This window comes from Triticum aestivum, chromosome 6B (genome assembly GCF_018294505.1).
Source record: "Triticum aestivum cultivar Chinese Spring chromosome 6B, IWGSC CS RefSeq v2.1, whole genome shotgun sequence".
Classification (NCBI taxonomy): domain Eukaryota; kingdom Viridiplantae; phylum Streptophyta; class Magnoliopsida; order Poales; family Poaceae; genus Triticum; species Triticum aestivum.
This window is the reverse complement of record NC_057810.1, coordinates 723,165,965-723,179,411: the sequence shown is the minus strand read 5'-3', so window position 1 is coordinate 723,179,411 and position 13,447 is coordinate 723,165,965. Positions and strand designations below refer to the sequence as shown.

The following is a 13,447-nucleotide window of genomic DNA, read 5'->3' as shown; positions in this document are numbered from 1 at the left end:
TGGTGGTTGTAAATTATTTGGATTAGATGCATACAAATTGTCAGTGTTTTGCATCATATGTGATTGCTTGCTTGCAATCCTTTTCTTCTTCCTGTGGTGATCATGTCAGTCTCTGCGCTCTGTCTTTCATCTCTCAGCAGAATGAAATGAATGATGTAATCACATACTAGAATCTACGTACTCATCTGCAGCTTAGGGATGAAGGGATGACATGGTGGACGTGAAGTAGCGCACCGGCCAAAACGGATTGTGCTTTGAGCTATGAGAGCAGCCGGAGCGGGGGTGCAGCTCAACAGGTGAAGTAGGAGGGCGGGTATTTATTCTCATATATATCAAAAGAAGGAAAAAAGTAGAAGGGCGGGGGACGATAAGGAGCACATGCAGGAGTGCTTTAAATAATACATTTTATTTATTAAATTTCACAAATACTACGCCATTTTTATTTTTTCTAAAAATATTATAAAGTCGTCGGACTACAGGACGACTGGAAGCTGTCGCCCGACCGCGGGACGGCTGGCGCTCGCCGGCAAACCGTGTGATGACAGGTGGCCTTTCGACCACGTGTTGCACGATTAGTGGCCAGGCCACGTCGCCGCTCCCCGCCCCCCTTGTGCCGACAGCCATTGTCGGTGCGGGGGTTCCCCCGACAGCCCCCTGTCACTGTACCGGTGGACGATTGTCCACCCGCAGGGCAACAGGATGGTGACCCCACCCGCCCGGCGCCTTCCTCCTCCTCCTCTCTCCCTTAACCTCCCGTTCGTTCTTCTTCGTGTTCTTCTCCTCTTTCCCACTCCAAAAAACTACCATTTGTACACCAAATTGAACCATTGTATTGCTGATTTGCGATCATGGATATGTTGTAGATAGTCAGGGGAGGCGAGGGAGCTTCTTCATCTGAGATACCTCTTTCTACGTGGGTGTAGGTACATCTTTTCCCTCCCAGATTTGGTGGGTAATCTGAGACAACTTGAGACACTAGACATCAAAGAGACGGGTATAGCTATGTTGCCCAGAACCATCATCAAGCTTAGTAAGCTATGCTATCTCCATGCCGGTAGTGGTTTAGGGGATAATGAGGAAAATTGTTTTTCGAAGTGTCGACACATCTTTGCACTGCAATGTGCAGTATGCAGCTCAGATGGCTTTACAGACACTGATGATTTTGATAGATGTGATACTTGCACTATTTCTTGCTGCATAATGTACCCTAATATCATTAGGGACATAGCTTTTTCTTGTGTTAAGGTGCCAAGCAGGACCAGGAAACTGAAGGCCCGGCGTACACTGCAGTATGTTCACCTTGCTTGGGAAATGCCACTATAAAAGAGTAAAAGGTCTCACTGGCCTGCAGAAGCTGGGAGTGGTCGATGTCAACAATAAAAATGGTCCAGGTTTCTCTCTTCAGCCATTTCCAGTCTCAGCCGTCTTGAATCGTTATCAGTGTGGTCAGGTGATGGCCTAAATGGCTGTTTGGATGGTATGCCCACAGCTCCGGAAAACCTGCAGAGCCTCAAGCTATCCGGCAGCCTAGAAAAATTGCCGGAATGGATCAAGGGGCTCCAGAATCTCGTGAAGCTAAAGTTAGAACTCAGCAAGCTATCAAGAAACATTGAAACCATGCAAGTCCTTGGGAACCTACCAAACCTATCCATTCTGGGTTTGTGGGATCTTGGGTTTGAGATCGATATACTTCAGTTCCAGACTGGCCTTTTCAGAAGGCTCGCGGTGCTTGACCTTTTTATACAAGTATGGAAATTAAATTAGTGGAGTTTGAGAAAGAATCAGTGCCCAATCTTGAGTTGCTGACCCTTAACGTTGGAGGTTCTGAAATTGCCTTCTTTGGGCTAGAACTTCTCCAAAGCATCAAGTACGGCTTAGTGTTCATAACCGCTCGTTTGGTATACTCAAATCATCAAAAAATGGGGGAAATGAAAAAATGGGGTAAGTATTGTATGAATATATGAAAAAAGAAGAAGAGAAAAACAAACCCATGCAAGATAAAGTCAGAGAGGAGTTGCGGACACAGCTTGATAGGAATAAGAATTGGCCAGTCTTGAAGGTGCAATGAGCTCAGAAACCTGGGGCCTACTTCTGTCCTAAATATCTGAAAGTACGTTATATCGACTAGAAGGGGGATGAATATGCGATTTTTACAAATTCGTCATTGGGGAAATACAACTTGAGGAATTTGCTAAGTGACGAACTATTAGCAGCGGAATAAGTACTCAGGTGCAAGCATAACATGGTAATAACACAATCAGCATGATGAAATGAAACAAGCACAGAGGACAGGTAGCGTGTAAACAGGATGAGCAGGCAGAAGACAAGATGACTAAAGAATCAGGATTAAGGAAATTGAGAAAGTCTTCAGTCAAAGTCTTCAAATAGTAACGATCAAGTTCATCAACACATGAATGAGAAAATGAAAGGGTTGAGGAAATAGAACCAGTAGCTTAATGAAGACGATGATTTGGTAGACCAGTTTCAACTGTTGTGACAGTTGTACTTCTGGTTGGAGCGGCTAGGTATTTAAACCTGAGGACACCCAGTCCCAGACACACAGTGCTCGCCCTATTTTCCTTGAGCTAAGGTCACACAGACCACACCCAATCACTCATGATAAGTCTTCAGGTGACTTCCAAACCTTCACAGACTCGGTCACTCGGCGATCCACAATTCCTCTTGAATGCTCTAGACCATGACGCCTAACCGTCTGAAAGATGCACAGTCTTCAAAGATAACAAGCATCGTTTCCACATAGGAACAATCTCTTAAGTGATGCTCAATCACTTTGGGTTTTAGGTGTTGGGTTTGGGTTTTTCCTCGCTGATGATTTTCTCTCAAAGTCCTCGGAGGATGATATGCTCTAAATGATAACTGCCAGTTTCTCTGGGAGCAGCCAACCGGCTAGTGGTTGTAAGGACGGTTATTTATAGCCGGGGAGGAGCTCGACATGATAAGACATAAATGTCCTTCAATGATATGATCATTAGGTGGATATGATATTTTGGGACAGCTGGCGCGTGGCACATCAACGGTCGGAAATTTGAGCTCTTAAATTCCTCAGGGCTATCATGTTCCTCATTTGTAGGCAATCTGCACCGGCGAATTCCTAACTCCTCGGTCAGAACAAATTCCTCAGAGACCAGAAGATCTTCGTCTCTATCACTGAAGAAATTGAATGAACTGTATGAGATTTCTAATGGCTTCACTCGAAAGTATTGTGTATGAGTAAGCTTTGAGATGAGCATCACTTGAAAACTTTTCGTTAGTTTTACCTCAACGCTCTTTAACAGTATAGTGTTTCCTATTACTCAAGAAAGAAAAAATGAAACTACAAAAACAAAAGTCTTCACGCCTCATAATCCTCGCATCAATATCAAAGTCTTCAAGGTCACATCAATTTCCTCATTTTCAAAGTCTTCAAGAAAACCAAAGTCTTCAACTGAAGACATTCATTTTTAGGGTCGACTTTCTTCGTAAATATCAAACTTCTCATAGACTTATAAAACATGTGTACACTCACAAACACATTAGTCCCTTAACATATAAGTCTTCAATACACCGAAATCTCTAAGGGGCACTAGATGCACTTACAATATCCTTACTGAGTGGCCGCCATGCCAGGCCATTGAAAATCTATCTTCTATATATCCACTCTCTTATTTTTATCTTTTGCATATTGTTATATATTGTAATGATGGATTGAAATATAGCCCACACGAGTCTGCTAGAGGTGGTATTTCTTTTTCTGCTGTGGGTATCTCTTTGAGTTTCTGAAGAATGAATGGCCACTGCAATATATGATGCTCTGTATCTGTATGTTATGGCGATGTGTGCACCATCAGTGGGCTGCTTAGAGCATCTCTGACAGATCCCGTATATCGCCAACCCACAAAACGCGTTAACAGTTCACGGAAAAACACTTTGCGGGCTGGCGCAGGCGAGGGCAGAGTCAGACCGCGCAAAACGGACCCGTAAAAAGGATATTTGCAGAAGATGCTCTTTTACGGGTCGGTCACGTGGGGTCTTCTCGGGCACCGTCGCGTCGACCCGCAAACCGAAAACCCCCAATAACCGAATTTGACAACGATCCCGATAAATGAGTTCAAATTCAAACAATAAAACACAGTTCGCGCGCAAATAAAAGCATAGTTTTGTAGGGCAAACGCAGAAGGACTTCATGCAAATGCGACGACCGCGTCCGTCATCATCTTGGTCGCTCTTCACTCCGCACCACCTTCATTGAGGTCATCGCCGCCCCCGAAGCCGAATAAGGGATCGAAGATGCATACCTTCCGGCCATTTCATCGAACACCTCGCCTGCGGTTTGAAGCAGCGTCGTTGAACGGCATCGCCGGGGAACATCTTGCCGGGGCGGAAGTAGTGGATGAAGGCGGCGGCCTTTTCGTAGGAACCTTCTTTCGCTTCACGCCAGAAACCTTTCTCACCTTCTCCGCCGGCAGCCGGGCAGATCGCGCAGCGGCGACAGCGCCAGACGCGCGTGCCTTTTCGACGGGGCCAGCCGGATTGCCGCCCTGCACGACAACGTTGCCCTGCCGCTTGCGGCCAGGCGCGTTGGTGCCTTGGGCGACGGCAGGGATGGCATGGCTGGCGACGAGATCCGCCGGAGGGGATTGTGCATGCGCGACCTCCACGATGACGGGGGACGGCTGGGAGGCTTCCATGGCAGGGAAGATGGACCGGAGCACGCGATGGCGGGGCAATGGCGTCCGAGGAAGGGGGGGGGGTTGAGGGAATGGCCGCGCGGAAATTTCCTTCGCGCCAAATCTGGCTGCGGATAGGGGGCGAGCTCGGGTCGGCTTCCCACCCCGTGAGTCTTAAGGTCGAGGGCGATCTTTTGCCTCGCCCCGCAAAAACTTTTACGGGTCGGACGCGTTTGCGGCCTGCTCGGGCAGAATTATCTGCACCGACCTGTATTTTGACAGTTATTTTGTGGGTCGCAGCGTTTTACGGGTTTGCTAGAGATGCTCTTAATAAGGGTGTGGTGATATCTTACGCAATTGTAAACATTGCTTGGATTAGATGCATAAAATGCGTCAGTACTCTGTAGTTGCATCATGGCTTTTTTACTGTACCCTGGTACTCCAAGAACATACCCCGGAGTACCAAACAGATCTGACCGTCCATGGTGAAGGGCAACTTTGTTATTTCCGATTGAGGCTAAGAGCTCTCTCGGTAGGGCTGGAGAAAAAACAAGGACCCGGTTTCTCTGTGCATCTCGATCGAATGGCGGGGGCGCCTCATCCCGATCCATTTTCTGCTGCACGCCGCCACGATCGCTCCTTCTCCTTCCCCTTCCCTGCACCCCCACCCCACCCCGAAATCTCTCCCGACAGCGATCATACCGACCTGCCCTCGCCGTCCCCTGTGCGGATCGTTTCTAGTCGTCGCCGCCCGCTGGAGATCGACGTCCCTCCATATCATTGCCCGGGTTGAGGACAGTAGGATTTGTCGACCCCTTTGGATTTTATCACAGCAAAAAAATAGCTGATAAAATCTAGATGATCTGAATGTGGTAGCATGGCAATTGATCGGATGATTACTAAATTTGCTGCTACATGAAGAACTCGTCGGACGTCAATGCCCTAGTAAACAAGAAACCAAAATACCCTAACAAGAGATAATGACATGGTTGATTGATTACGGTGTTGCCCCTTAGATCAGGGTACTCCATGACTTTTCAAGTCAGTACTCCGCAGGGCTACCGATGGAGTACCCAATTATGTTAGCCGTTGGATCAGTGAAAATAGAGGGTCTACATTAATTCTGGGGTACAGTAAAATAACTCAATTTCAATAGCCCGTTATTTAAAACATTGCTAGCAACTAATATAAATACCCGTGTACCCCTACGCTGTAACATCAGATCAATCAAAGCAATAAAAAGCACAGGACCGACACGGCCCTCCTGTTTGCCATCAACTCGCTGTGTACAAGCGTAGAATCGATCCAGCTGCTTAAGGCGTTAGCTTCGAGCATACGTGTGCGTCTCGCCGGATTGTCTTTTGTGTGCCTGGTTAACTACGGCTGCTGCCTCCGTACGCGTCTCCGCGGAAAGTACTCGTCGGAGTTAGTACGTACGGGACCAAAGCCAACATCCACCTTTAGGACGGGCCAGTTCTTGTTCCTGTCAAGCTGGATCTGCAAGTCCTCCCTGACTTTGTCTTTCATGGTTTTTGTCTTCTTTTCTGCTTCTTTCTCCCTTTCTTCGAATGTCATATTTTCTCGGGGAATCGAAATGAAGGTAAAATTAACATAGAGACGCACTTCCTTGATGCTTTGCAGAAATTCTAGCCCAGAGAAGGCAGTTTCAGTATCAGTCAGCCTAAGGGTCAGCATCTCAAGATTGGGCATTGACTCTTTCTCAAAATCCACTAATTTAATTTCCATCCTTTCATAGAAAAGATCGAGCACCGTGAGCCTTCTGAAAACGCCACCCTGGAAATGGAGTACATCCATCTTAAACTGTCTCTCCCATAAACCCAGAATTGATAGGTTTGGCAGGTTCTCAAGGGGCTGCATTGCTGCACGGTTGCATGATAGGCTGACAAACTCTAGCTTCAGCTTCACCAGATTCTGGAGCCCCATGATCCATTTCGGCAATTCTTCCAGGCTTCCGGACAGCTTGACGCTCTGGAGATTTTTTGGAGCTGTGGATATGCCATCCAAACAACCAGTTAAGCTCTTACCTGACTGCACTGACAAGGATCCAAGGAGTCTGAGATTGGAAATGGCTGAACAGAACTCCGGACCATTTATCTTGTTGATTCCGACCACTCCTAGCTTCCGCAGGCTGGTGAGGCCTTTTATCTCTTTGATAATGGTATTTCCCCAGGCTAGGTGCACATACCGCAGTGTATGCAGGGCTTTCAGTTTCCTGGTCCCTATTGGCACCTTAACACCATACTCATCTAGACCCCTAATGATATTAGGGAACATTATGCAGCAACCAATAGTGCAGATATCATGCCTGCTGAAGTCATCCATGTCTAACTGCTCACATAAGCAACAAAATGGACATAACTCCCATTGCAACTCCAAAATTTCTAGACACTTTGTAAGACAATCTTTATCTTCCCCCCTGTGTAATTGCTACCAGCATGGAGATAACATAGCTTACTTAGCTTGATGATGTTTTTGGGCAGCATTGCTATACTTGTCTGTTTGATGTCTAGTGTCTCAAGTTGTCTTAGGTTACCTACCGAATCTGGGAGGTTATAGATATTGCAACATCCTCTTAGGGAGAGGTATTTGAGATGAAGAAGCTCCCTAATGTGCTTAAGGTGTTGAGTCCGACAGCAGGAGGTGCCGGATCCGCCTCGCCTTCCCCGTCCTCCATCTACTAGTCCTTCATCTCCATGTCCGGTGCCCCCTGTTTCGCATCCTCCTCCTCATCCTCGTCCTCATGCTCCGGTGCTTCACGCTCATCCTGCTCTAGAGTGTCCGGAGGCAAGCCGGTTGCAACCCGAGCGGCGCGCCGTTCCTGTATATTTGCTAGGAGTTCCAACTAGCATTGCAGAGCGTGCATCTTATACATGGTGATCCGCCAGCGGACCTTGGCTACTGGTGAGCTCGAAGCCGATGAGAGCGGACGGTGAGCTCGAAGTGGATTGGGAGTGGCGACACAGATGCGACGAGATGGTGGAAATGGAAGTGCGTAGGGTTGGGGCTCGTCGTCCGGCATAAATAGCTGGATTTGGCCCCTCGAGCGGCGCAGCGAAGCTGTGGTTTCACAGGACATATGTGTTTTAATGTTTGTCCGCGTAAGTCCCACCCATCAGTCCGACGTGGCAGACGCATCCGGGTGGGACTGGGCCTTCTATATCCACCCCTAGATATGAGCTGGATGTGGGGATGCCGATCAATCTAGACGTATAAAACCGGTTTGAGGGGAGACGGAGTCGCGATTTTGTGATTGGCCACTAACCGATCCGTCCACCCCAAAGTACAGGATGCGTTTAAGGAGCCCACTTGTAGTGCTCCAAGGGGACCGATTTGTGGGTCTAACTTGGAAAAATTCAATTAGGACATATATACTTTGTATAGGTAAATTAAACTCGGTACTATTCGAACCTGTAATACGTAAGTCACTGGTAATGAGTGGTGAGAAATGTGTACTGAAGTTGACAACACGGTAAAATACCTTTATTCACCACCATAGCTTAACACGGTAAAATAAGCTACAAACACAATTCGGAAATTTACACAGCATACTCCCACTAAAAGGAACTATGTACATTGCATAGTTTTTCTATATAAGTACGTGTAGGGTACCTGACATGCACCTCAGAAGCTTAGTAAGTAGATGATCATCCCACTGTGTGCTTCGCTAGCGTGGCAAGCTGGCTGAATTCAAAAACTCTTGCTCCAAACTATACTTTCCGGAGATGCATGTAGGTGTTAAGCCAACATTACTGATAATGTTGTTGCTCTGTGCATGAGAGCTAGCGCCATTTAGATACCCAAATGACTCAATCTCTCCATCATTGATGGGAGGAAGTTGGCTCCTTAATCTTTTAGTTCTTAGGAGTTGCAACTTCATTTCTACCTCTTTCATGGTAGGCCTTTCTCTTCCTTTGGCTTTCAAGCATGCTTCCGCGATTGAGGCAATATCATCAATTTCATTCTGTTTCGCTTCTTCCACCACTTGCGATCCATGATTTCCGTGAGGACACCGTGCTGAAGTCCTTCCACAAAGTAATGAGCCAAGCTTTGTTTTATACCTTGTTCGTTAATAAAAATTGGCTTCTTTCTCATCAGAAGCTCCACCAGTATAACTCCAAAGCTATAAACATCACTCTTATTACTCAGTTCCCCAGTGTGGTAGTACTCTGGGTCTAAATAACCAAAAGTTCCTTGTACAATTGTCACTACATGTGTTTGATCAAGTGATAAAGATCTTGAAGCACCAAAATCAGAAACCTTGGTAGTAAAGTTGCCATCTAGGAGTATATTGGAAGATTTGACATCTCTATGCAAAATTGGTATCGCAGCAGCTGAATGGAGATAAGCAAGAGCACCTGCAACTTCTACAGCAATCCTAATGCGATCACCCCATAAAAGTAAGCATTTAACACTTACATCAATGTGAAGAAGATCATATAGTGTGCCATTGGATATGAACTCATAAACTAGCAAAGGTACTTCTGTTTCGAGACAACAACCAAAAAGCTTGACCACATTCCGATGAATGATCTGTGAAAGGATGGCAACCTCATTGATAAACTGGTCAATCTCAGTTTGCTCCACTAGCTTTGACTTTTTGATGGCCACTACATGTTGATCAGATAGAATTCCTTTATAAACCGTGCCATGTCCTCCACAGCCAAGAACACGACTGACATCAAAATTATTGGTTGCTTTATTTAAGTCCTCCAAGGAGAGTATCTTCATTTTATCAGTGGAGCTTTCATCTAATATTAGTTGTTCCAAGAGTAGGCCTTGATTTTTCTCGAAGTACGCCCTTCGTATTCTCTTTTTTGTGCCTCTCTTCCACTTGCTAACAAGTGCCTTTGCACCTAGCGCAAGTATTATGGCACCCAGGCCACAACCAATTCCAATTGCAATACCTATACATATGGTAGTAGTTGGTTAAAACATGTCCTTTTCAAGTTCCAATTCTATTGAGGTAAGTAAGTTTGATATGACTTACCTATGAGAAGATTGCGTCTCTTGACACATCTCCTTTTTCTTGGATCAAACTCTTTTCCATAAGTACAACTTCCGCAACTATAGCCTCCAGGAAAATTTTGGCATACGCCACTGCAAGTATTCATCAACAAACACTCGTTGACATCTATAAAATGGTAAGTACGTGAGCAATGAATGATGCCTGGAAATAATTTGTACTAAATGTGAAACCAAAGCTAGGTTACCATTGGCCGACTACTCATCCTACACACATTGAAGCTACCTTTATACATCAACGTGTTTTCAAAAATGTTGTATTGGCCAATATTGTTTCTAACTATATCTTAGTAAACAATCTAACTGTATAGAAAACTAACAATACACAAATATGTTTGATGCCATATATGTTAAAATCATTCTTTTTACATTTCCATTTTACATGCTTATGTGTGTGTCGTTGCCACTAAAGTTTTAGACGTTTGTCTGCACGTATTCCAAAAGACAAAAGAAAATGGTTGTATAAGATTAGTTGTATACTTTTTTTTGCGAGAGAAGGTTAATTGTATACATGGTGGTATTCAGCGTTAGCTCCACCAACAAAGCTCAATTAAGGATCAAGCCCTATTTTGGCATTTTCATGAATTAGCTAAACTCTAGTTGTCATCTAGCATAATGTCCATTTTTGAAGTAATAAAATGATCACTGCCCTGGTCTCTACAACATGTGATACACATAACTAAATAGAGCCATGCTATATGACTAGTGTGACTTGAACATCAACCTAGTTAGCGTGACTCCACTAAAAAAACCAACTCATTGGATCAAGATGATCGAAGCATTGCAACACATGAATCCTGCTAGATGTATCATTATCAATATTTCAGTCAATCATTTTCATGTACTAGGAAAATCATGCATGCAGTTGGATGGCATATGGCAATTTGTAATGGAACTTGTAGTGTGTTTACCTTCGCAACCATCCGGTATATATGGATTTCCATCATAACCGTGAGAGCACTGGCAACGATAGCCGAGCTGCATCGTCCCATTCCGGTGGCCGCAGGTGACAGGAATGCATCTACTATTAACACTGCGGCATGCGTACGTAGCTCTTCTTTCCTTGCTCATAGCATCTGGACAAGTTATATTATCGACAGACCACCACATCTTCATATTGTATTCTTCACATAAATAAAAGCCATCTAGAGGCATGAGTCCTACTTGCCAGTCCTCCTTGCCTACAACAACTAGCACCATGAGCTCTTCATCACCATACTTTGAGTTGTTTTGTGTTTTTCTAACACTAAGATATCCTTCATTCACTGGAATGTTTGCCACAATGTATTTGCCCCTTTGATCAAAAAAATTGGTATTTTCTGATGTACAGTTAAGTCGAAACATTTCAGCAGCATAGCAACCTTTTTCAAGCCCAAAAGGGAAGGGAATGCTTGTGTTCCCGCAAAATCTGGTGCAACCTCCTTTAGGATTGGTATTGTAATGTGTAGATTGACGGAGGAAGAAGTCACACTGGGAGACTGCCACTGGAGAAGTTACACTAAGATTATGTGAATTAATGGTCATCCTATCTAGACTAGAGATGCAACTTATTAAATAATTAATTAATAATACCTAGTTTAATTAATAACTAAAACATTATAAGGCTAGTCATAGAGGGGAGTAACTTATACTAGTGTCATGCATATGCCAGTAGTCTAAGTTATTGCCTTCATAGTGCAAAATAACACAGAAGTAGTATCAGAGATGATTGCATTAATTAGATTGAAGACTCATTTTGCTTTGAGTTGCATTATGTTACAGTAACATATAATGTTACTCCAAACACCTTTTTCCTCATTAACTACATGTCACAGAAGCAAACTTGTCTTGAAGTGCGCTATGTTACTAGCTAAATTACTCCCACTATGACCAGCCTAAAGAAACGAGCTACTCCACTATCTTAACTGGGAAACCAATCCCATTAATTGGGTGGATACTACTCCATCGTCTCGGTGCATAAGGCATGCACGTGGTTTTATCTCATCAAAAGTATATCATTGGATTAATATGTAAATGTAGTTTCTTAATATATTTTTATTAAATATAACACACATTTTGCTAGTTAAATTGATGGCCTAGAACTACGAGCATGCCTTATGCACCGAGATGTAGGGAGTACCAAAAACAGCACAAGTCTTATTAACGCCTTGTCAAGAATTCTCTATTCGTAGAGACAATATGTGAACTGGGAATTAAGTTACCCCATGTGGCACTAGTAAACAATATAATTAGTTCATCAAAATGTGTCAAATGATTTTGAAGAAAAGCCGTGTCCTAATTTTCAAACTCCTATGATTGGCAATTTTGAGTGTTGGGCAAGAAACAATTAGTGCTTGCTTTGTTGTACGTAGAACTAGTTATATTTAAACTAGGAAGCAGAAATGCTTTTATGATAAAAAATGATGACGAGCATAGAAAAGGAGAGTAAAAGTTACAATCTTGGTGCAAAAATTACCATAATATTCGATCATGCATATATGAGTCCAATATTCATGACATGGCAGGTCAATATTTTTATATTCCCGACTAAAGAGTAGATTGCTGACCTGGTTGTTGACAACCATCCATAAGGTACGTATTTTTGTCGTCTGTATCAGGGCGGCAGCGACAGGAGTAGCCTCCAGATGGCATATCCACGCAATCGCTGTTTTGGCCACAAGCATAGCTTGACTTTTTCTTCTGAGCACTATCACAGCTTGGTTGATCCGTGATGGCCATTCCAAGAAATGCATCATCAATGTTTCTTTTGTCTACCCGACCTGAATAGATGTCGGCAACATGAAAATTATATTTCCCCGCCAGGAAAACTTTGATACCAGTAGGGAGACCTTGACCTTGACCTGATTGTGCTAAGACGCCACCATTGAGGCGGTCAACTACAAACCTAAATGCTCGCATGTCCTGCGCCAATTGGATGCGACAGTAGCCCATCCCAATATCACGAAAGTAGTCGCGGGTTAGATTTGCCTCCTCCATGGCCACTTTGTCGTCTAGGCAAATACTCATGCAACTACCGATGGGATCGTTGGTATTATGGCCAAATAAGTAGACGCCCACACCACAACCAACAACGAACAAGCTTGTTTGTTCAGAGGCCATAACACCTTAAACAGGGGCCTCCCATGACATGTTATAGGTGTCATTCATACCTGGCTTCATGGTGACATTGAAATGGATGGCAGGTGTCCAGAAACTGCGAGATCCGGGCTTCAGGCCAAAGAGCTCAGTGGTAGTATTGGCCAGAAAGAGCGTTTTATGACCAGCGGTGTTGTCGCAGGTGAGCTCGAAGCCTTGCCGGAAGCAGCCAGGCCCTATCCCCCACGGATAGTAAATGGCGACACCACCGCACCTGTAAGGGCAGCGAGCCCGAGCGAGCCCGGCGGCGGAAGGGATATGCAAGATCCCACCCCTTCCGGCCTTGGCTGCCAACGTTGGCTGCACAGCCGCCGCCAAGCACGCCAGGAAAAAGGACACGGCGCTCACCGTGGCTCCGGCCTCCATGAAGTTTGTTCCTAGGTATGTTGGTGGTTGGTTTCCTGTCATATGGCGGGGATGTAGTATCAATAATAGATACTCGGCGTATGTATATATGCTGCCTTCCATATCGGTCGCGTTTTAAAAGCATGATGTCATGCAGAGCAATAGTCCCATCATCGGATGTTACGGTCATCACCGGGGCTTACGACGTGCCTGACCTGCGTGAGGGCGGTCGTCGCCTGTTGCCTCATGCCGAGTGC

The 13,447-nt window shown here is 44.8% G+C and overlaps 1 pseudogene; it reads right to left on the bottom strand.

Annotated features, from left to right (window-relative positions):
- Window positions 1–8,274: 8,274 nt before the first annotated feature.
- LOC123135222 (wall-associated receptor kinase 4-like) lies at window positions 8,275–13,243 on the bottom strand (annotated as a pseudogene).
- Between the last annotated feature and the right edge of the window lie 204 nt (window positions 13,244–13,447).